The sequence below is a fragment of the Hippopotamus amphibius genome, chromosome 5 (assembly GCF_030028045.1).
Source record: "Hippopotamus amphibius kiboko isolate mHipAmp2 chromosome 5, mHipAmp2.hap2, whole genome shotgun sequence".
Lineage (NCBI taxonomy): Eukaryota > Metazoa > Chordata > Mammalia > Artiodactyla > Hippopotamidae > Hippopotamus > Hippopotamus amphibius.
Genome location: NC_080190.1, coordinates 46,634,761 through 46,661,051, shown reverse-complemented (window position 1 = coordinate 46,661,051; position 26,291 = coordinate 46,634,761). Strand labels below are relative to the sequence as shown.

General features: G+C 34.7%; 1 non-coding gene across 1 annotated transcript; it reads left to right on the top strand.

Moving 5' to 3' along the window:
* Positions 1-1,637: 1,637 nt before the first annotated feature.
* LOC130854711 (small nucleolar RNA SNORA48) lies at positions 1,638-1,772 on the top strand. Its single transcript, XR_009054149.1, has one exon. It is a non-coding gene; the product is annotated as a small nucleolar RNA SNORA48 (small nucleolar RNA).
* The last annotated feature ends 24,519 nt before the right edge of the window (positions 1,773-26,291 follow it).

The following is a 26,291-nucleotide window of genomic DNA, read 5'->3' as shown; positions in this document are numbered from 1 at the left end:
TTATGGTATGTGAATTCTATTTCAATAATAAAAGCAGTTTTAATGAACCTTTCTGAGGCAGTATAAAAGTTCTTGTTCCCTTATTCCTTACTGATACTTGGTATTACCTAACTTTAAAAATTTTGCCATTCTTCTTGTTGGAGAAAGTGTTTCATTGTAGTTTTATCTTGGACTTTTCTAATCATTATGAATCCTTAATTTTGTTTATTAGACAGTGTCTTCTATTCATAAACCCATTCATATTTTTTGCGTCTGAATTATTTTATTTGTATGTGCTTTTTATTGTAAAGTGGTAATTAATTGCTTTTTTTTATATGTGATACAAATAACTTTTCTAATTTTTTGTTTTTAGTTTGTAAGGTATTCTATGATAAGTGAAACACTTTAATTTTAAAGCTCAAATTATCAATCTTTCACCATGATTATCCCTTTTTAAATTTTGTTTAGGCAACATTATCTACCACCAAGGCTATGATGTTATTCTCTCGTAAGTTTTTAAGTTTTCACTTTCACATTTTTCTTTAATTCATGTATCAATGCTTTTTGTACACAGGATGATATAAAAAATCATTGAAGTTTTTTTTTTAATATTGAAACAACTCAGATGTTTCAGTTGAATAGTCTATCATATCTTTGCCGATCAGTGGAGCCCATTTTGCCATAAATTATGAAACATATGAACAACATGGGTCTCCTTCTGCCCTGACACTGGTCTTTTTCTCTCTTCCTGCATTAGTACCTCAATGACTTAATGTTGTTGTCAGCAATTTCTTTTTGTTTGTCAGGACAAGTCCTTTCCTTTTGTTCTTTTTTGAGAGAGGCGTGGTTATATAAGTTTTAGAATGAGCATGACGGTTCCACAAAAGCAATGTTAGGATTTTGTTTAAAAGAGCATTTACTCCATTTATCAATTTTGGAAGTAAAGATATTTTTATATTGAGAATTTTAATCCATGGCTAGAGTCCTATATTATGTATAGGTTTTCTCTATTGTCTTTCTGTAAAGATGGATGATTTTCCCCAGAGAACTTAAATAGCTCTTGTTAAAACGACTGCCATCCATATTATATACTTTTTGATGTTTTACTTCTTATCTTTCAAAGTTTTTTTTTGGTCTGAAGCAGTGTGATTAAATTTCATATATTGGTCTTATTTATAGATAACACTACTAAAATCTCTTAATGAAAAAATCTCAGACTCTATATAATCTACAGATAGTTTGATTTATTCCTTTTCATCTCTATATTGTTTATTTTTGATTATCTATTTTGGTTAACTTAATTATGCCAGCCAGTAACACATATAATGTTGAATAATAGTGACCTTTATGTTCTGGTTCATGATTTTTAAATGTTTCACTAATTTTTATGATACTCCAACAGATTTTTGTTGCTAAGATCCATTCACAATAGAAACCTACCAAGCTAGCTACCTTCACATTACAGGCAGATGCTTTTCTCTAGGGATAAGGTACATAAGCACTGTTTTAAGAGCAACAGTTATTATAACAAAATCATATATGTTACAGAATGAGGTTCCATACCTTTCCACGGAAGTACTTTATTTGATCCTGATGTTTTTGTATTTCAAAATCCCTTAGAATTGAGGATAATATCTAATCAAAATAAGTAAAGGTTATGTCCCTGACCTAGGTAGAGTGGCACCTGGTTGGTGGTGCCTGTCTCACATCAACCAGGGACAAAGCAACTCCTTGTTTATCCCAGTTTGGCTTTTGGTTTGTGTCCATGCCTGGTTCATGCCCTGGACACATGGAAAAAACAAACATACAAAAAAACCCACCACAAAACATGAAGTGTATATATGTTTCTAAAAACCTACTGTGTGCTAGTTATGATAATATAATAATGCTTACTTTCAGGAATTGGAGAATAAATACGAAGATAGTTTAGCATGGGGAAACCTTTCCATTGAATAAGCAGCCCATCCTCAAATTATTTCCTTTTGAAATTATGTGAGATCATTTGTGGGATTATACGTCCACCCAGACAGAGATAATTTGTTGTTGACATTTACTTTCCAGGGCTTCACCTGTATTTTCACTGTCCCTGAATGATTTGCTCTGAACATTTTCATCTTCAGCTGATTATTCAATCAGTGAGGTGGAAGCAACCATAAGGAAGAGGCCCAAAGAGACTGAGACACACTCAAAGTTAAACAACCACTTAGTACTAAGAGTATTATATATTTCTTATTTTCCCATAATGCCATTCCTCTTGATGTATCTATAACAATAATTTGTTGAAGGATTACTATATGCCAGATGTATGGGAAGATGTTTTTATGTATTTTCGCAATCAGTCTCCACAAAAGAGCTATATATTTTAACAAAAATTTACATATGAGCCAGCATTGAGAGAATTTACACATATATGGCCCCAATTCACTCAACTTGTCAAGGGTACAGCATGGGATGGGGAACCAGGCAGGCTGAGTTTAGCTCTACCACTCTTGTCTGCTCTGCTGTGCTGCCTGCTATATATGAAGAATGAACCTTTCTATATTTATTACATATATAAACACCAACTCAGAAGATGCTTTTTAAACAGTTTCCATTGTATTTTGTAAGTAGGGAATTCATACTGATGTATTCAACAATGTCTGCACTTTTATTTTGGCCAGCACTAAGGATTAGTATACAAAACAGTGGATTTCACATCCACACCACTTTATTCCAGAGAAGAAAATTTCAAAAAAAAAAAAAAAACCCAAAACAAAAAAACCCGACTATCATTAGCTTTCATTCAGGGTATTTTTTTACATAATGTTTTCAAAGTACATTGATTTAAGATTAACATAGCCATAATCTGTGTGGCAAAGGTATAGTTCTGTTAAACCTTATATCAGGAGACAGTGGGAGTTAGGAAAGGTCCAATTGAGCTCTCTAAAAATCTCTTCGTAAAATTAACTCCTAGTCAGAATGAGGGCCCTGAAAAAGATATGCTGAAAAATTGCCCATGAATATTTACATATCCTTTTCTTCTACTAAATTATCTTTTTTATATTTGACGTAGATGATACATTTACAGTTATATCTCTACTGGATTAGACTTTCCAGTAAAAGACACTTCGTTTATTTGGATGATCATGCTTCCTCTTTTAATCCTACTGCCTTTGCCCAGATTTCTTCCTGACACTCACCTTCAGTGACAAGTACTCACCACTTTTTTTTTTTTTGTTACAGCCCTGGCTGAATAATCTCCATCTTCATACTTTTGATGAAACGTTATTAATAGCAGATGTATCAAATTATAGCTCAATATACTGAGCATAGGTTAGACAGAGAGAACAGAATGTTTATAAACTTTACAGATTCGTTTCAGAAACTGAACTTCCTTTTTTACTGCTGATGATTAGTCCTTAAGCCTGTGCTACCTGTGAAATAATAAGAAACATATGTATTGTTCTCTGCCCTCAGTTCTTGACACGGAGCTCCTAAAACCCTGGTAAGGGTGCTAAGAGAATTATTTGTTCTAACATTTAGTCTTTCACTCTAGTTCCTGATGCAGAAGTCCTAAAAATAATGTAATTCCCTAAGTAAGTCATAAGAGCACAGGAGCATCTTGTGTTCTAATACTTGGTCTTTGACCAAGCTTCTTTTTTAAAAAATTAATAAATTTTTTATTTATTCACTGCATTTGGTCTTCGTTGCTCTGCATGGGCTTTCTGGCATTGCAGAGTGGGAGGGGCTACTGTTCGTTGTGGTGCACAGGCTTCTCATTGCAGTGGCTTCTCTTGTTGCAGAGCAGAGGCTCTAGGCTCACAGGCTTCAATAGTTGCGGCACTTAGGCTCATTAGTTGTGGCTCACGGGCTCTAGAGCACAGGCTCAGTAGTCATGACACACAGGCTTAGTTGCTCCATGGTATGTGGGATCTTCCCAGACAAGGGATCACACCCATGTCCCCTGCACTGGCAGGTGGATTCTTAAGCACTGTGCTACCAGGGAAGCCCTGACCCAGCTTATTGACACAGATCCCTCAAATCTCTTGGAATTTCCTGTGAGATAGCAGTGTCTTTTGTCGTATGAGGCAACTCGTGGTGGACTCCTGGATGGTGGCTGGTCTTCAAAAAGACCAAGCCATGATTAGAAGTTTGGAAATTTTAACTCTACCCACCAGTCTCCAGAAAGGGAGAGAGGCTGGAAATGGAGGTAATTATTAATCATGCCTATATGATGAAGCCTCCATAAAAATCCCCGAAGTATGGGATCAGAGAGCTTCTGGGTTGGTGAACACATCTACACACTGGGAGGGCAGTGTTCTCAAACTCCATGGGAACTGATGCTCTGGTGCTTGGGACCCTTCCAGGCCTTGCGTTATGTATCCCTTCATCTGGCTGTTCATCTGTGCTCTTTATCATATCCTTTCTTATATAATAAACTGATAAATGTCTTTCCCTATGTTCAGTGAGCCATTCTAACAAATAATCAAATCCAAGAGAGGATCATGAGAACTTCCAATTTGTAGTTGTGTTGAACAGAAGTAACCTGGGGATCAACTAGTTGGAATCTGACTTTTTTTTTTAATAAATTTATTTATTGGCTGTGTTGGGTCTTCATTGCTGTGCACGGGCTTTCTCTAGTTGCGGTGAGCAGGAGCTACTCTTCGTTGTGGTGCATGGGCTTCTCATTGCGGTGGCTTCTCTTGCTGCAGAGCATGGGCTCTAGACATGCAGGCTTCAGTAGTTGTGGCACCTGAACTCAGTAGTTGTGGCTCACGGGCTCTAGAGCTCAGGCTCAGTTGTTGTAGCACACAGGCTTAGTTGCTTCGTGGCATGTGGGATTTTCCCAGACCAGGGTTCAAACCCATGTCCCCTGCATTGGTAGGTGGATTCTTAACCACTGTACCACCAGGGGAGACTGGAATTTGACATCTTAAGCTCATGAGACTGAGCCCTCAATCTGTGAGGTCTGGGTTAACTCTGGTTAATGTTAAAATTGAATTGTATGACACCTAGATTGGATCACAGAAAACTGCTTGATATGGGTAAAAACCCCAAGCATCATGTGTCTAAAGTGTAGTAAGTGTGGTTGTAGTGTAAGGGTAAAGGAGAAACATGCAGAAGTGAGTTTTTCCCACACACTACCTTAGTCAATAAATGCTTACAAAGGATCGACTTTACTCTTGTTTACTTGTGTTGGTTTTGTTTGTTTGTTTCTTATCAATCACCAACTCTTCTGTCATTTTATTTCATATAATTAATCATATTAATAATCATTAGCTCTTGAATTCACTGATTATTAGCTCTTATGCAAAATAACCCTGGGAATATCCCCTAACGTCTATCAAGATCCTGTGCATAACAGAACTTCCAAAGAAATATGATATGGCTGAGTGCAATTTAACAGTAGAAGGAAATACTATAACACAGCATATATGTACATATATAGTTTCTTTCTTAATATGCTTATTTATCAACCCCCTAAAATGGCTTATAGATGGGATGTTGACTGGGTCTTCAATGCCTACCTGTTTCCTAGTGTATTCTTTTCAGCCTTGTTAAGGATTTCAGTACACATTTCTATGTTTCTTGAAGTGTCTCAGATTGCTTGGGTTGTTTGAGAAGATATTAATAATTATTTCTTTTAGAAATGACATTGTAAATGCTAATGTCTATTTCTGCAGTTAGGAAATTTAAAGTAAAATTGTATCTCGATTCACCTTTGTTGCATTGCTTTTGTCTGGATAAAGTGACCAGATTATATATTGCATTTTCTAATCTCAATTTCAAAAGAATACTTTGCTAAGTTAAAATTTTTCATCTGTAAGCAGAATAACATTACACCATGCTTCTTAACTTAGGTAGAAAATCATATTCAAATTCTTAGTTATTTTATTAGCCTATTATATTATAAAGATGATCCTGGAAACAAAAAATAATGTAGAGGGCAGCAAGTTTTAACTCTGAAGGGGCATTTATCAAGTCAATGTGGAAAGTGCCTCTGCATATAAATTATTGTCATTGTCAAATAAAATCAAATAATGTGAGCAAAAAATAATACAATTAAAGTGAACTTTTCAGCTGATGAAATACTTTCTTACATCTGTAGGAATGATGTGTCCATTCTTTTGCTATTTATCTATAATATTCACAGTCCACACTCAAGGGAAGGAATTATACAAGGCACTTAAACCAGGGGGTGGGAATCTTAGGGAAGCCATCTCAGAATTCTGTTTACCATACATACCTTGCCCTAAAATTGAATTCAGAGTCCATGAAATATCTCTAGCTTTTTATTTCTTAGAGATTTAGAGCCTTATTAAAGCTGATAGAGCCAAAATAAATATATCCATCAATTTTGCCCTTTTTAGAAGAAAATGCTAGAAATATCCAATGGAGCTGTCATTTGGAAACGTCTTATTCAGAGCAGTCCAGAGCATCAAGAAGCAATTATAAATTTAATTTCTAAGTTATATTTTCTGTTACAATATTTTTATTGTCATATATTCTAATTGTAGTTTATCTCATGAGTCAGATTTTTCTTCTGCCAACATTCTTAAGAAAATATTTAGATGCAAATTTACATTTACTTTAAAATATGACCATTCTCAAACCAATTAACTGCCTGAGTAAAGAAATCTAGCTTAGTCCCTACACCTAAAATAATAAGCATATCATAAAATAAAGCAAAAATGAATAAAATAATCATATCCAAAATGTTTTACTGATTTTTAATGAAAATATGACACAGCAGGAATATATTAATTTAGATTAAATGAGAGTGAAATCTAGAGGATTATATAAGCATTGCATGAGTAAAATATTACTGAAAGTGTTACATATAAAATGTTAACCTAAAAATAATGTTCATGCTGCCATTTACTTCTTACAATTTTATTAAAAGTCCATTATAAACCAGGAAACGCTGCAGTTTCACATTTCATTATTGACAAGCCAAAGCACAGTTCTGGGATATATTGTAGTGTGCCTAGAAATAGGAAGAGGAAATATGAGATGGAGGTAATTGTTATGCATGAAGTCTGCCTTAAATATCATGATGAAATAACTACCATCAGGATTTAATAGATAATTATCCTATTCTCAATTCTTCATATGAGAATGCAATCTGATGTTATTTCTTCCTTCCAGAATGCAATCAGTACAAGATTTAAATCCATGAGTGTGTATGTATATATTTTCATTCACCCACAGTATTAAACATAAAGAAAAATGTCTGTCAAAATCCTAATATGTTATAATACTTCACTTAATTACTGATGCTCAGGATTTATTAGAGATTCTCATATGAACCCAGAAACATTCTTTGTGGAGCACCAACTATGTCTGGTATAGAAGAGACAAAGTAATAAATTCATAATCCTCATGTCAGTCTAGCCCTCAAATCTGTCTAATATATTGTTAGAACAATAAAGCTGAGTGTATAGTTACATGATACTCAAATTCCACTCTCACATTCCTTGAGGAAAGGTATTATAGCAAAAGGTGATAAGATCTAGGGCAAGCCTGTCTTAGTCTTTTTACCTTGAATGCAAAATTCACAACAATTAAATAAAGAGCATTAATGGACATAAAACTTACATAATACTGGGTAATAGTAAAAACAAAAAAGATCAACTGTATTGATTGATCATTAGATGAAAAAGGATTAACAAAGCAATTCTTCGCAAGCATTAAAAACTATTCTGCATTGAGTTCAGTGTTGGATTTATTTTTGCACATTAATTTTAAGATTCCATGAAAGAGGCCAGTTTTAGAGTAACCAAAAAATAGTGGTGCTATATCCTTCATCCCTTGAAAGTTAGGAAACTTTTAGACTGGCAAATGAGACTATAGTCTTGCTTTTTTAATCTAATTATGCCATCTACTTCATGCAAGAGTAAGGTGACATCTGTTAAATGCCTTACAAAGTTTAGTTTTATGATTGTTTCAATAAATGAAAACAACTTAAATTACAAAGAATTTTCATATTTGAAATTTGAGGAAATGTGTGTGACTGTTCAATGCAGGGGATTTACATGAGGGAAATACTCAAACACATTATTTTATTGTAAAACCTACCATCATGTTGCAGATAACAATCGCATTAATATCTCCTCAGAAATACATTGCAGTTCATGTCTGGGAAGATATACTTAACAACACACCATTCGTGTTTTTGTTCACAAAAAATAGTACTTTGAAATTCCTAGCTAGATTCCTTTACACTGAAATTCACAAAAACAGATATTCAAAAGGCATCACACTTTAAAATTCATTCCTTGAACAGCCAGGCAGAACACTTTCATCCAGACATGAAAATATGTATGTTGTATGTTGTTATAATTGGTATATTATTTTAACTGTATTTGGAGTAAATATCTACATGTCTATTTTGATGCCATGCCTTTGAATATCTGTTTTTGCAATTGCTATGGACAGGCAATAAAAGTAGAAGAATGTTTTTTTTTTAATCTTGTAATTTAGTTTACAAACACTTTCTCTTCTTTCCTTAAAATTCCTGTACTGTAACATGAGTATTTTGTGACGGCTTTTGTGATGTCACTATACCAACATAGAGCAACTCAACCACAAGTACTAAAATGAAGATATATGGGACCCAAATTTTCAATATTTTGAAATATACAAGAGTAGGCTTATTCTAGTCCTGAGACTTTCTAACTAAATCTTTTAAATTGTCTAAATCTCTTGACCTCCTCTGACGAGTAGTCTTTCTCCCAGGAGCACAACCCCAGTTCATATTTTCATAAAACACTGTGGATTTGTGACTGTTCAAGCACAAAATAGAGTATCAAACATATGCTCTCCTTTAGTTCAGACTTCTAGGAATGATAAAAAAAAAATATGGAACATTTACTAGAGTTCTCATGATTACCTGGTAGTGACTTGTAGGTAGAGATTCTTCCACAAGGAATAAAAGTGATGTTTTTTGGATATGTCCATGTGGGAAGTTTAGATTCAGTTGACAACCTTTCAGTTCAAAATACAACACACCATTCAGGTCCAGGCTGTAAGAACTAACTCATAAAACATGCAGCAGCCAGCAGAGCTAGTGACAGAAGTTTCCTTCAGTGATACTCATTTGAGAATATCCCCAAACATTTTTCTTTGCTGTAGATTTTGAGGCATACTTCTTTACAATAAAATGTCCCAATACATCTTATAAACTCAGAGAATACCGTGTATATAGGACTATGAGACTGTTTATTTGAATTCCTGAACTGACTGCTTTGTAAGGAACACACATTTACCATAACCTTAATACCACATACTACATGCTTCTTTTGTTATGAGAACAAGTTTCATAATGAAAACAAGTTAAAAAAAAAAAAAAGCTTTTAACTTGCAGGATGGGAAGAAAAAAGATTAGAGTTGTGTTAATGAACTCAAAAAAAGTTGAGTAAACAACATATGTAATTACTCTTTGAGGAAATGCTGCTTAATTAAAACACAGTCATTCTATTAGCATACACACCTGCTGCTTATAGGACTCATTTCTTCCCCAAATAACTGAATTCCTAAACAGGGTTCTCCCTCTAGCTCATCTCCTTGGGGAATCTCCATCTCAATTTTCTGCCTTAGTCTTTCTTGTGATACCTCTCATAGTAATTATGATAGAATATTGTGGGATGAGCAAGATTTTATAATGAAATGTCCTTGTAGACTTCATAGCCTTGTGATTCACTCCGGAAGACAGGGAAGTAAAAATCATTCATTTCTAAAATATTCTAAATCCTGTCATACCAGGCCTGAGAACACAGTATTTTCTTTAAGAACTCAAAGTACAACCTCAGTGTTGTAGTCAAAACTAGAAGAGTATCATTTACACATACTGATCCTTCTAGAACAACATTATTGGGGAATTTTATTCAAAGAATTTATAAACTATATTTTATTCTGGAAACTTTTTTTTAAAATTAAGGTTGTTTTTATTTATTTGTATTTTAGTTATAATTTTTATTTAATTTAAACTAAAGAGAAAGTTCACCCATTTCTCCTACCCCTTACCACTTGCCTTTTGCAGCCACCAATCTGTTCTCTCTTGTTTTTCAGATTTCACAATATAAGAGAGATCATACAGCATTTCTCTTTCTCTGTTAAATTATTGCACTTAGCATAATGCTTCTGAAGCCCAACCATGTTGTTGCAAATGGCAAAATTTCTTTTTACAGCTGAATAAAACTTCATTCTGTGTGTGTATATATATGTGTATGTATATACATACACACATTGTATCTGTGTATGTACTTCAGTTTCTTTATCCATTTATCCACTGATGGACACTTAGATTGTTTCCTTTAAAGAGGTTACTTTTTCCAAATATATTCAATAATGTGTCTGTCTACTCTTCAAAAATAAATAACCAAATAAGTAGGTTAAAAATAATAAAGATAACAATAAATACTAGAAAGCATTTACTGTGAGCCAAATACTGCAATATTGTATAAATTGATATGATTGCTCTCTGTGTGTTTGTGGGTTTATCTATCAATAGGATTCAAATTATTTTAATTTTCCACATGAAAGTAAAAATCTCTAATCTGCTTTTCGCCACTTAAAGCCAGCTCAAGCAGAAGTGCTGTTAACAAGTTATTCTGTTTATACATTTAAAAAGAATATTTAATATTTTAATATAGTGAAAAGTAAGGAAACTAAAACAATATATAAGTTCACCATCTAGATATCTTTGGTTTCTTGAAAAATAGCAATATATGAAAGTTATTAGACATCTAGAACATTCATGTTGACATGCTAGAACACTCAAATAGTACCAAGAAGTTCAACATTTCATAACCCTGGAGTTATAACCATTAATAAGTAATTATGTGTGTGATTCTGTCCTCAAAAAAAGATGTCCACAAATATTAATTTATCTATTTGTATAGCTTTTCAAATAGCATATGCAGATCTAGGTCTCATTTAATGACTGCACAGTATTGCATCACAGGCTTGTGTGATCACTCATTTAAATAGTTCCCCATTAATGGGCATTTTGGTTGTCATCTGTACTTAACTATTAAAAAAATACAATGACCTTACTTGGTGTGTTTGCAGTGGGGAGAGGGAGTCTGTCTTTCAGCACAATAAAATATTCGTTAGAGTAACCATAGGGATAATTAACACTAGTGAAGTTAATGTGTCAAAGGGAATATCCATGTTAACTTTCAGTATATATTGCTTAATTTTGTACTTCAAAGAAACCAATGTCTTCCCAAAACCTGTGTGTGAAACTGGCTATTTTCTCATTTTTTCACCAGTACTAAATATCATCTCACATTTAAAAATTTTTACCTGATTGTTCAAAAATGGAATATCATTTTCCTTTGACTTGTCCAGTATTTTTTTGATACTTTTTAAAGTATCTTAAGTAGTTACTTTTAAATGTTTATTATTCATACTTTTCTGATACTGACAGCTTCTAATAATTTCAGCTCACATAATTGGTTGTTTAATATGATACAGGCATTGCACTAACCATACTGTAAATTCAGTCCATTTAATCCTTAAAATCAAATTTAGGAAGTGTCATCCTTATTCCTATTTCACAGACAAAGCAATAGAGATTGAATGACTTGCTTAAGCTCATGTAGCAAGCCATTAATAGAGTCAGGATACAAAATTAGGCAGCCTGACTCCAGTTACCATGCTCTTATCCTCTACTCTGTGAATTGTCTTGTAGAAGGCAAGGATGGCTCTCAACAAGTGCATTTACTTTCCAGTAAATAACTGTGAGATTAGCTCTAAGGATTGTTGTGAAATCTAGTTTTCTTTCTAAATAAAATTATAGGTAATAAACAGGCACCAGTCATCACATACATATCATATGATTGCTTAGAATAAATGATTGATAAGACAAAAGCAGACACATATCTAAAAATTTTCATAAATGTAGTAGGTGCTATAAAAAAGATGTTAATGGAGCATAGAGGAATGTTATTTAATTCAACTCTGAATTTCAGAGGAAGCCTCCTTGGAGAAGGTGAATTTGATAAGTCTTCATACATGAGTGGATTATTAATAAAGCCATAAAGTTAAAAGAATGAAGGAAATGTGAATGGAATTTCTTGGTGTATGGGTGGCATGGTACAAGTTTGGTGCACACAGGAAATATACTTCAAGATAAGAAATAAGGGAATTTTACTCAACTGATCTGAAAATTTCTGTCCACATAAAAACCTGCGTGAGAGATAGGATCAAGATGGCAGAGTAGGAGGACGTGTGCTCACTCCCTCTTGTAAGCGCACTGGAATTACAACTAACTGCTGAACAATCATCGACAGAAAGACACTGGAACTCACCAAAAAAGACACCCCACATCCAGAGACAAAGGAGAAGCCACAGTGAGACAGTAGGAGGGGCGCAGTCACATTAAAATCAAATCCCATAAATGCTGGGTGGGTGACTCACAAACTGCAGAACAGTTATACTGCAGAAGTCCACCCACTAAAGTGAGGGTTCTGGGCCCCACATCAGGCTTCCCAACCTGAGAGTCCGGCAATGGGAGGAGGAATCCCCAGAGAATCATACTTTGAAAGCCAGCGGGATTTGATTGCAGGACCTCCACAGGACTGGGGGAAACGGAGACTCCACTCTTGGAGGGCACACAAAAAGTGTGCTCACCAGGACCTAGGGGGAAGGAGCAGTGACCCCATAGGAGACTGAACCAGACCTACCTGCTGGTGTTGGAGGGTTGCCTGCAGAGGTGGGGGGCAGCTGTGGCTCACCAAGGAGACCGGGGCACTGGTGGCAGGGGTTCTGGGAAGTGCTCATTGGCATGAGCCCTCCCAGAGTCCACCATTAGCCCCACCAAAAAGCCTGTAAGCTCCAGTGCTGGCTAGCCTCATGCCAAACAACCAACAAGGTGGGAATACAGTCCCATCCATTGGCAGACAAGCAGATTAAAATTTCACTGAGCTCCACCCACCCAGCCCTACCCACCATCAGTCCCTCCCATCAGGAAGCATACATGAGCCTCCTAGATAGCTTCCTCCACAAGAGGGCAGACAGCAGTATCAAGCAGTATCAGCAGTATTTCGTTCTGTGGAACTGAAAACCACAGCCACAGAAAGAGAGAGAAAATGAAAAAGCAGAGGACTTTGTACCAGATGAAGGGACAGGATAAAACCCCAGAAAAACAACTAAATGAAGAAGAGATAGGCACCCTTACAGAAAAAGAATTCAGAATAATGATGGTGAAGATGATCCAGGACTTTGAAAAAAGAGTGGATGCAAAGATGGAAAAGCTTACCAAAGACCTAGAAGAATTAAAGAACAAACAAACAGAGATATGCAACACAATAACTGAAATGAAAAATACACTAGAAGGAACCAATAGCAGATTAACTGAGGCACAAGGGCGAATAAGTGACCTGGAAGACAGAATGGTGATAATCACTGATGCGGAAAAGAATAAACAATGAAAAGAACTGAAGACAGCCTAAGAGACCTCTGAGACAAGGTTAAACATACCAACATTTGCATTATAGGGGTCCCAGAAGGAGAAGAGAGAGAGAAAGGACCTGAGAAAATATTGGAAGAGATTATAGTTGAAAACTTCCCTAACATGGGAAAGGAAATAGATACTCAAGTCCAGTAAGTGCAGAGAGTCCCAGGCAGGATAAACCCAAGGAGAAACACACCAAGACATAAAGTAGTCAAATTGACAAAAATTAAAGACAGAGAAAAGTTATTAAAAGCAACAAGGGAAAAATGACAAATAACATACAAGGGAATTCCCATAAGGTTAACAGCTGATTACTCAGCAGAAACTCTGCAAGCCAGAAGGGAGTGACATGATATATTTCAAGTGATGAAAGGGAAGAACCTACAACCAAGAATACTCCACCCAGCAAGGATCTCATTCAGATTTGTTGGAGAAATCAAAAGCTTTCCAGACAAGCAACAGCTAAGAGAATTCAGCACCACCAAACCAGCCCTATAACAAATGCTAAAGGAACTTCTCTAAGTGGGAAACATAAGAGAAGAAAAGGACTTACAAAAACAAAACAATTAAGAAAATGGTAATAGGAACATACATATCAATAATTACCTTGAATGTAAATGGACTAAATGCACCACCCAAAAGACACAGGCTGGCTGAATGGATACAAAAACAAGACCCATATATATGCTGTCCACAAGAGACCCACTCCAGACCTAGGGACACATACAGACTGAAAGTGAGGGGATGGAAAAAGATATTCCATGCAAATGAAAATCAAAAGAAGGCTGGAGTAGCAATAATCATATCAGATCAAATAGACTTTAAAATAAAAAATGTTACAAGAGACAAGAAAGGACACTACATAAAGATCAAGGAATCAATCCAAGAAGAGGAGATAATTATAAATATATATGCACCCAATATAGGAGCACCTCAATACATAAGGCAAATGCTAACAACTATGAAAGAGGAAATGCAAGGCAGAAATAGAGACAGATGTAGAGAACAAACACATGGACACCAAGTGGGGAAAGCGGGGAGGGTTGGGGGGGAATTAATTGGGAGATTGGGATACCAAACTGTACACTCTAAATATATGCTGTTTATTGTCTGTTAACTATATCTCAATAAAAGTTCTTAAAAAAAAAAAAAAGAAAAAATAAGGGGAGATGAACCTATATAAATTGGGAGTTAGTAAATTGATAGCAGAGAATGTTGCTACTCACCAGTATTCGTGTGCCCCTCTACATATTACCTGCTTTTTCAGGCCAGGGCACTTAACATTCCATTCTTACCCCATTTTTTTCTTTACCCACTGTGGCCATGGCCAAACTGTAGCTGTAGCCTTGCAGGCCATGCGGTCTGTAATGAACTCTTAGCCATTGTCCATTTTGTTATCACCACATTCTCTTCAAGTTCATGAATGTTCTAAGACTTTTATTTACTGAATTAGAGTTTTAACCCTTCCCCCTAATTTTCCATATATCTGACATTTTATCAAATGTCCCCATCTCAGAGGGCTTTCTTTGATGACTATCTAAAATGGCATTTATCTCTATTATCTCTTACTTCCTTCAAAGCAAATATTGCCATATAAAATATATTTCTATGTATTTATTTGTTGCCACTAAAATCTAATTTTCAACGAAGCTCAAACATTGCCTATAATAGTTAGGATACAGATAAGTTGCTCAATGAATATTTGTTGAATGAATGAATTCATACATTAAAATTCAAAACAACCCAATGAGAAAGGCATTAACACTACTCACATTTAATGAATAAAACCAAGGTTTAGAATATTTCTTCTTTTAAACGATTTATTGAAGTGTAAGTGATATACAAAAACTGAACATATTTACCATATACAATTTGATGAGTTTGAATATATGTATACACACTTGAAACTATCACCATAATCAAGGTAGTAGACATATCCATCACCTCCAAAAGCATCATTGTGTTCCTTTTCTTTTGTGATAAGAACACTTAACATGAGCTCTACCCTCTTATATTTCTAAGTGCCTAATATAGTGCTGAAAATTATAAACACTTTATTGTACAGATCTCTAGAACTTATTCATCTTGCATGAAAGTTTATACCAATTCAACAACTCCCCATTTCCCTCTGCCAAGGCAACCACCCTTTTATCTCCCGCTTACACAGATTAATGGATAAGGAAATATGGTATATAAATATACTGGAATATTATTCAGGCTTAATTAAAAAAGGAAATTCTGTCTTTTTCTTTAAGGTTTGTATATTCACTTTATTGGACTGGAAAATGGATACAAACCAAACAAGAGTTAGCTTTATCATTCTTTTAAATGCTAAAGAAAGCTTGCTATCATTTACGGGGTAAACTATAGATTTTATCTATTTTTTATCATAATTACATATTGGTTCACTGGCTTAAATCATCTTATTTTTTATTTCTATTGTTTTTTATTGGAGTATAGTTCTTTTACACTGCTGTGCCAGTTTCTACTGTAAAGCAAAGTGAATCAGCCATACATTTACATATATCCCCTTTTTTTAGATTTCTTTCCCATTTAGGTCACCACAGAGCACTGAGTAGAATTCCCTGTGCTATAAGGTCGATTCTCATTAGTCATCTATTTTATATATAGTAGTGTATATATGTTAATCCCAACCTCCCAATTCATCCCACTCCCACCTTCCCCTTTGGTATCCATATATTTGTTCTCTACATCTCTATTTCTGCTTTGAAAATAAGATCATTTATACCATTTTTCTAGATTCCACATATATGTGTTAATATATGATATTTTTCTCTTTCCAACTTATTTCACTCTGTATGACACTCTCTAGGTCCACCCATATCTCTGCAAATGACACAATTTTGTTCCTTTTTATGGCTGGGTAATATTCCATCGTACGTGGGTGAGTTAAAAATAATCCACTCTCCAGTTATATTAAAACTTCTGTTGGCTGCACAGCCAGAGTGAAGATAATTTTTGACTCACCCTTATGTATATGTACCATCTTCTTTATCCATTTCTCTGTTGATGGACATTTAGGTTACTTCTATGTCCTGGCTGTTGTAAACAGGGCTGCAATGAACACTGGACTGTATGTATCTTTTCAGACCATGTTTTTCTCCAGATATATGCCCAGGAATAGGATTGCTGGATCATATGGTAGCTCTTTTTTTATTTTTTTAAGGAACCTCCATACTGTTCTCCATAGTGGCTGTACCAATTTACATTCCTATCAACAGTGCAAGAGGGGTCCCTTTTCTCCACACCTTCTCTAGCATTTACTATTTGTAGATTTTTTGATGACTACCATTATGACCAATGTGAGGTGATACTTCATTGTAGTTTTGATTTGCATTTCTCTAATAATTAGTGACATTGAGCATCTTTTCATGTGTTTGTTGGCATCTGTATGTCTTCTTTGGAGAAATGTCTATTTAGGTTTTCTGCCCATTTTTTTGATTGGGTTGTTTTTTTGATATTGAGCTGCATGAGCTGTTTGTATATTTTGGAGATTAATCCTTTGTCAGTTGCTTCATTGACAAATATTTTTTCCCATTCTGAGGGTTATCTTTTCATCTTGTTTATGGTTTCCTTTGCTGTGCAAAAGCTTTTAAGTTTAATTAGGTCCCATTTGTTTGAAATCCTGTCACTTGTAACAACATGGATGAACCTGGAGGACATTATGTTAAGTGAAAAAGACAGTCACAGAAGGACAAATACTGCAAGATTCCACTTATATGAGGTATCTGAAACAGTCAAACTCATAGGAAGGCAAAATATACATTGAAATGGCATTTCAAAATATTACATTTTAAAATATATGTGTATATATTTTTTGAGGTGTTTATGTAAAATGATGGTGATAACCAGATGTTTTTCACCTCTGGGTAATAGATATTAAACCTATGTTGGGGTATTACAAACATAGTAAGAGAAATTGCAACATATAAATGGATGGTGCTTATTCTAGAATTCCTATTATTGATGATCTTTACCACACATTCAAAAGCATCCTCTTGTTTGGGAGAAAAGAGAACAGAAGTATATGATACAAGTCTTTCTCCTAAATAATACTATATTGCTGAAGTTGCCACATGTAGAAATTAAGATGACTGGCATTCCTGGCTGATGCTGACATAACAAATATTAGCAGTCAGACTGGCATCTGCATAATTGCTAACTAGCCTGGTCCTTCAATAGTCAAATAAAATTTATTTGACTGGATTTTTTCACCAATAAGGCCTCAAAGATTTTTTGGGGGGAGGGGAAACTAATCCAGTGGCACAAGATTCTATCGTTGGAATCTCTGAAACTACACTTAAGAAATTAAGATCGGTTTATTACCATTTTGGATATGAGGAAATTAAATGAAGAACACAGAGTTACATAGGCAGAGCCCAGAATTCACATAGGACTTGGTCCAGAATGCATGTCTCTAAATGTAAACTATACCACAATCCTAATAATAAGACCAAAGTAGGTCCAGGCAACCAAAAGTCAGAAAAGGCTTGTAGGCAAGTTAATAGTTCTCTTTCCCTTCGATCTACATTTATCTAATTCAAATTAACCAACCAATACAGGAAAACAAGCCAAGCAAACATACTAATTAAAAACCATCAAGCTAACAAAACTATAATTTTGCATCAGGTGGCATAAACTCTTCAATGCTTCAGCCAGGATTTCTGCCATGAATACAAAAATTATCTAAATTCTATAAGCAAAAAATCTGCTTCCACAATGTATATTTTAAATTCAGTCTCAGTACAGTTGTGAATAGGGCTAACATTCAGAAGATCTCAGACATGTTAATGGACAAATTGTTTCTGACTAGCAGGACATCCAATATAGAAACATGTATGTCTTTGCCACAGAAAGTTCTTACATTCAGCTTCACAGAACAGTATTGTCAAAGAATGCCCAATGCTGGAACAATATTCAACTGAATATTTGGTAGTAGCACTTTAAGAGTCCAAGCTGTAAAAGTAATTTCTTGTGCTAAATCACTTTTCCAGAACGATAAGGTACTTAGACATTCTCACTGTAAATACAATTTTGTGCCTTTATTTTCAGAATTTCTGTCAAGGCTCATTCAAATGTCTTCTCCCATACAAGTGATGGCATCATTTTATTGTCATTTGAGTAAGTTTTGTGTGAGGTCTATAACAAACAGAGATATAGAAGGATTCCTTTTTAGCCCTTTTCATCTAATACTTTTTTTTTTTTTTGGCTGAAGTTTATTTGTGTTAATTTTTAGTATTTGAAGAAATAGTGCTTGAAAACCGGTATACCTCATGGAGATTTCCTTTTCCTATAATTCATTTTCTTAATTACTGCTTATTTTTTCTAATTTCAAACTTATTGTAAAATATCAAGAATTCCCTTACAATACCTAGAACAGGGAAACAACCTAAGTGTCCTTCAAAGGATGACTGCATGAAGAAGATGTGGTGTGTATATATATACAGACATACACACACACACACATATACATACAATGGAATATTATTCAGCCATAAAAAGATGGAAAACCTGCCATTTGTAAATGGCATCAATACGCTGATGAACCTTGAGAGCATTATGTTTAGTGAACTAAGTCTGACAGAGAAAGACAAATCCTATGTGATCTAACTTGTATGTAGAATCTGAAAAGAAATACACTCAGAAACATGGAATAGATTGGCGGTTGGCAAGGGTAGGGGTCCAGGGAGTGGAGGAAATGGGTAAATGTGGTCAAAGGATACAAACTTCCAATCATAAGACTGATACTTTCAGGGGATCAAATGTACAGTATGGCAACTATAGTTAACAATACTATACTTGAAACATTTGAAAGTTGCTTAGAGAGTAAATCTTAAAAGTTCTCACCACACATCAGAAAAAGGTAAGTTTGTGAAGTTATGGATGTTCACTAATTTTATTGTAATCATTTTGCAATATATACATATATCAAATCATCACATTGTATACCTTAAATGCATACAATGTTACATGTCAGTTTTATCTCAATCAAACTGAGGAAAAAAGAAACCTGGCTCCAATATTTCTCACAATAATGACTCACTAGCTCAATTTTGAAATATATAGTAGTTTTAGACTTCTATGCCAATTAAAAATAACTACATTCAATAATTGTGTGCATTCTTTTTGTACATAAACTGGTTATATAATATGTATGTGTGTGTTATATATGTATATATATGTAGTATATATATTGCTATCTTCAAGATCAATTTATGTTTTAAGTAAAATCTATAACTACTAGTCAAATACAACTTTATCACATTAGGTACTGCCTGACTAATTGAAGGTGGAACTCAGGAAAGAGATTATAAAGTAACTAAAAAAAGAAGACTCATCCTCCTGGCAGCATGCTAAGAGAGGCAAGACACACCTGGAAAAGATCAACTTTTGTTTTATTGATGATTAATCTGTCTATTCATAGTTTAATAACTCTAGTAAATTGTATTTGCACAAGAATTAAGGCATCAGTCCATATGAACTGTGGCTCTCTTATCTAATTGTAGAGAAAAATGAAAATTTTCTTGGTTATGAGATTTGGTGTCAGTGAAAGCCTGCTGAAAACAATCTTTTCCTTCACTCTTTACACAGGGCAGCTATAGCTACAACCGAGTGCTCTGTAGGCCACATTTTGGACCATCCGATGCACTTCATAGATGACTTGTTGCTTTCACAAGAACTCTTATTTTCATACTCTAAATAGCAAGTATTGAGATCTAAAGGAAGTTCTACAGAGGCTTCATCAGTTATTATGTGCTTGACAGTCTTCAGATGGAAATTCCTGCAAAGAAAACAGGTATCTGTCATGCAATATTTCATCCTATACCCTCAATAACTTGCAATTTTCATGGTTGGTTATATAAGTGGCATGCTGAGCTTAAGCTAATGTGTTTTCCATCCCAAATGGCACAGCTGTTTTCTTCTTCCTGCATTAAGCACTGAGCAGGTGGTGTTTTCTAATCATTCTAATCGTCTGCCATCATGAGCAAGAGAGACCATGGATGTGCTCAGTGGCTCTTGTAGTTAAATGGTGATGAATACAACAGTTAGAGCCTGGTTTGACCACAGAAGCATCTAATTTGGAAACCATGGCAACAGGAGTGTGGAGGTGGGGCTGGGCCCTGTGCTCTGTCATCCAGAAATAATTCAACATCATCTAGCAGCCATTTGTCTTGGCTCTGGTTATTGCTGAGAAATGATGAATTGGAGCATAGAATCAGTAGAAGTGGCAGACGATTTCCTTTGGTTAAAAGAACACAGTTCATGAATGATAATTTACAAATGCTTAATATTTTTAATACTCATTAGGAAGGTGCAAATGATGATAATACTTTCATACCGTCTCCATTTGTAGTCAGAGCTCTATGCATAAACAAAGATACTGGCTTTCTCATCCTATCATATCAGCTAAAAGGTGCTTTTTTATTCCTTCATTTCTATGTCAAGAAAAATTAAGAAACAAATAGATATCACACTTAAGGAAAAAGGTATTGAATACCAGATCTTGTGAGTAAAATCTAATTATAGAGAATATAAGCTCAAATAAATGTGAATTTTGATTCCTAATTGTAGGGCGATGTCCATGTATAAAGAAAACTGTGGACAAAATCACTCTGAATGAAATCAAGCTTGGCAAATACATTCATAAAAGTATAAAAAGATGATCAACTTTCTGATTTTTAAAATTTTCTGCTTCTTACACTTTTCCATACTAAATGTGCTATTTGAATTTGTCTTGTTCCTATTGACTGGAAGCAAAATATACCACCCCCAAATGTGCCCCTTTGACGTATTATTTTCAGCTGGTTAATTTTAAGAACTAGCAGACACCAGTGAAGCTCTGAAAAGTGAGTAGAAGTTAGCCTTTTGTGAGAGATGTTTATGAGGGTGAGTCAAAAATTATCCGCATTCCAGTTTATTAAAACTTCTATAAATTCTACAGCCAGAATGCAGATAATTTTTGACTCACCCTTGTACATGTATAAGGGAAATCTTCATTTGTAAAATTGCCGTCTTCTCTGTACTTGGAAGGGTGACTCTAAATCTCTAGAGATTCTTATCAATGGAGAAAGGAACAGCCTAATCTGAATAAAACCTTACTCTTGTTTAATGGGCTTTTCCTGGTAACTTTTCATAAATAGCCTCCCCCTCACTCCACCAACATCTTTTGTCTTTGGCTGGAAACAGTATTTAAGGTGCTAGCTTGGGCCTTTTTGGAGAGTTACTCAGTTTTCCTGGGTCTCTGGCGTGTATTCAGGGGGTATACATGTTACAAAGATTCTATTTGGTTTTCTCCTGTTAATCTGTCTCAGCCAAGACTCTAAAAGGGTAGAGGAGGGAAGATTATTTTCCCTCCCCTATGCTATCAATAAAGACTTTGCTGAAGGAGCACTATTATAAGTAAGACCATCTAAGAGACTGTCTAGTCCATGGATGCTGAAGACAGCCTAATCCAAATAAGAGTTCAACAGCGGGCCAGCGAAGAGGCAAAGACATAAACTGTACAAGTAGTATGGAAAGAAGGGAATGCATAAGTTCAAAAAGTGGGAAGGTAAGTGGGAAAATGTGAGGGTACATGGTTCAAGGAAGGCAAGGTAAAGAACTATAGGGAACCAGATGTCTGTGGCACTGTCTAGAGAAAGTTCTAAGAGAAGGATTTGGGAGCAGTGAACTTTTAGTTTTCATTTATTCTTTCATTATTTATTCATTCTATAAAAGGATAAGTTTTTTCGTTTTTCAAAGTCCTAAATTTACATATTCTATTTGTAACTATTGATGACTAGTATTAAAATAAAATTGAAACAATTTCTGCTAGAGAAGGCCTTTAAGTTCGTATCTTCCGCTTTTTTTTTCAGTACATACCAGGAATCCACAGAGTTACATTTTCCTGAAGGCTATAGAGTCAGTCAGATCTACATAATCATCCATTTCAATTTTCCTATATAAATGCCCTTTATTGATAGATTTACCCTGACAATCACAGGGCAGAAAAGGAACAAGTTAAGAGTGAATATATCTTACATCTCTTATATAAACTGTGTCAGTATAAGATTTTCAGTGAAAAGCCAGGCCTTGAAGAACTTGATCTCAAAGCTGAGCCACTTAAGAGCTGATTATATTAGACAAGTCAGGACTCAAATTTTTCATCTCAAAAAATGGCCTAAAAGGCTACATGCTTCAAAGAATTATTATAAAGAAGGAATGATTTTCTAGTAGAGTTTCTAGTATGGTACCTGACAGTAATCCTTTTCAAACATAAATTAGGTACTAGCACTATAATATTATTCTGAATGTCAGAAATTGAAGGACATTTAGGAAGTCAACATGTTATTAACAACGGAAATCTGAAGTGGTGTGAGAATTTTTTTTTTCTAAATTGGGATCTCATATCATTTTATTTTATTTTTATTTATTTATTGGCTGCGTTGGGTCTTTGTTGCTGCACACGGGCTTTCTCTAGTTGCTGAGAGTAGGGGCTATTCTTCGTTGTGGTGCGTGGGCTCCTCATTGTAGTGGCTTTTCTTGTTGTGGAGCACGCGACCTAGGTGCGTGGGCTTCAGTAGTTGCGGCACATGGGCTCAATAGTTGTGGCTCACGGGCTCTAGAGAACAGGCTCAATAGTGTGGCACATGGGCTTAGCTGCTCCGTGGCATGTGGAATCTTCCCAGAGCAGGGTTTGAACCCATGTTCCCTGCACTGGCAGGTGAATTCTTAACCACTGCACCACCTAGGAAGTCCGGGATCTCATATCATTTTGAGTTAAAAAAAAATTAAATAAGCAGAGACCAACCTGTATAATTTATTTATTTGCAAATTATACACTAACACCATTATACTAATATACTTTTGTATATTGACAATAAAATAGTAATTAAATGATATAAAAATTATGGGCAAGGACTTATGAATAAAATCATTATGGAAGTTTTTTGCTAGAAGGCAAACTTATACTCATGACTTTTATCTGGTTCAGAGTGAGATTAGCTCTCTTGAATCCCTGAAAACTACTGTGCTTAAAGAGAAGTACTGACAGTAGTGCACACTGGGTAAACATTTATTGAGCCCAAGTCCACATAGTCTTTGACTTATGGAATTTAGAGACCCCATGAAGGAAATAGAAACATGTATGTAAATGTAGTTCATCTTTGAGAAATATTTCCTCACCTTCCTGCAAAGACTGTGTTCTTTCTGTTTTAACCAGGGCTTGATCATTATAATAGCACTTATTTTCACTCATCTATCTCCCTTCTAGACTACAGGCTCCTTGAAGGATAAATCATTTCCTTTCATTTCTTTAGTACTTGGCATAGCATTTGGCAGATAGTAGGTGGTCAAAAAATATGTGCTGTTGAATATAATATATATCATATTCAACACAAAGACACAGCCACTACACTGTCATGATTTGCTAAAAATGTCAAATCTCCCAAAATTTTAAATGTAACATGCCCAGTCATTTCAATTATTTTAAATGTTTACCTTCATTGGTGGAGGTGGTAAGAAAAACTCTGAGTTATAATTTCATATTCATTAAATCAACACGGTAAACCTGATGACCTTACCTCAGAACATATTTTACGAGTTACAATTAACTTAGTTTCTAAAGCTGAACTAATAGATAAAATAGAGACAGTTTTCTGTTTGGGAGTTCAGGCACTTTACACTCCAGTGCTCTCATAAATACTTTTGATGCACTGACCATGTTAAGGGTAAGTCTGAGATTAGGCACACAACTGTGTTAACAATGAGAATAAGATATTAGGGGAATTGGGTATCAACTGAAAAGCCATTCAGGCTTCACCAAGGAGACAATTTATATAAGAGAGTCTTCCTGAAATGCAAATGATGTTTTCTAGCAACCTGAAGGACATATGAGACCCAGCATAAGCAGTTAATTAAGCCATGCTTAATTTATTTTAATTTCTGACAGAATGTACATTTAATTGTAAAGTATAAATCGATGGGTGACACAAAATAGACCTGAAAATGATGAAAACAAAGTTCTGAGCTGAACTCTGGACCTTAAACCACCAGATTTTTAAGACAGTTTCTAATCTTAACTATAAAATCAAGTATAAAACATTTGTGTACTTTTTAAAGTTCAATGATTTGTTTGCCCTGTTACTAGAGGAAAGCCATTAGAGATTCAATGAAAAATATAACATTTTCAAAAGGCAATTGTGATATTAATAAAGAAAATCTAAGCATTACAGATAGCCTTTTTATATACGTAATGCTAAAATAAAGCACTTTATATGAGAAATCAGTAAGTTCATTTCAGGTGTTTATATCCGCTTATCATCTGTAAGAGATGCTTAAGAGAGTGGAGTAGTGTGAAATAAATCTGCTTTTCCAATGACATAATTTTGTTGAAGAAACCAAACAGATTATAAATATACACATTCAAATGTTGAAAGGACCTGGGTCAGAGGGAGAGAATTAGGAAGGCTTTCTTGAAAAAGAGATAATTTTAAGGACTAGTAAGAGCACAGTACAGGTTAGAAGAGAAAAGAGAGCATTTGAAAATAAAGTCAAAGGCATTTGTAAAGGCAAGAGAGCACAACGAATCAGTTTTGTTAGGAGGTCAATGAGTTCCACTGGCTTGTGTGAGCCACTTGAAGGATTAAGGTAAAGTGATAATTATGGAATGTATCTCCTGAAGAGGGTTGGATAAAACTCTGTGCCATATGTTTTTAGATAGATGACTAAAATAAAGGAGGATGTTTTCTGAGGTAATAATGTTAATAGCTAACTTTTATTGAATGCATACTATTAACTTTATGTGCCTATCATTTCATTCGCAACAACGATGCAAGGTAGCTGCTATTATCTTTTGCGTAAAAGGAAGTAAAGGCAAGAGGAGTTGAATAACTTGTTCATGTTACACAGGTGAGAACTCAAACCCAAACAGTCTGGTTCCAGGATGCATTCTCATAACTATTAAGTCATTCTGCCTCTCAAGAGGGTTATTCTAGAAGTCTGTTTGCTTTTAAAAGGAATAGAGAATATCCCAATAAAATAAAACCAACTTAATGCTAAAGACAAGTCATTTTCAATAAAAGTATTTCTCCCTACAAAAGTTATCTTCTTCACCTCTAAAGTTCCCAAATCAGTACTGGTAAATTGCTCTGCCTCTTGACATGATGATAAAATATCCATTTATATTCAGAGCCAATGAGTTGAAAATAAACCTTGATTTAGTTAAAATGAGACAAAAGGTATATATGTGTCACCCAGAAAGCTTCTTTCAAGTAGTATATATTCTCTCCCAATACTCAGATATATATAACTTAAACCTAAAAATGGTGATAAAATATAGCCTGTAAGAGGATAATTCTCTAGGAGAAATCCTCAATGTATGAAAGAATGAGAATAAGAGGTTCAAAGAGGAAGAGTGTTCAAGAGAGAAAACCCTTTGGTTTTTCATGTCTTAAAATACAAACAATATAAAACAGCCTCCTGACATGTCTATGATAAGATATAAAATTTCAAAGAAAGTCTAGGGAAATGCAGACCTAATTCTCATCACTTACCATATCATTAGAGGTTTTATATCAAAGGGATGAGTGTATTTTTATGCAAGTAGTTATGAAAGTTTAATATGCTAGAATCTCATTTTCTTTGTGTTTAGAATTCTTCTTATTAATTTGGTCTTCTATACCTTTCAAAATGATGTATTTCAGTTGCTCTAGTCCCTTTTAATGAAACAATAGATTTATAAACTTTTTCTCTTCCTGTTTTCGTTACTTTATTCCAAGACCATAAATAGCACAGGCATTTTATGTTTCTGTATTTATCTTTAATTTCTTAATTTTTTTATATTTTAAAAAATCTGCATACCAAAATCTAT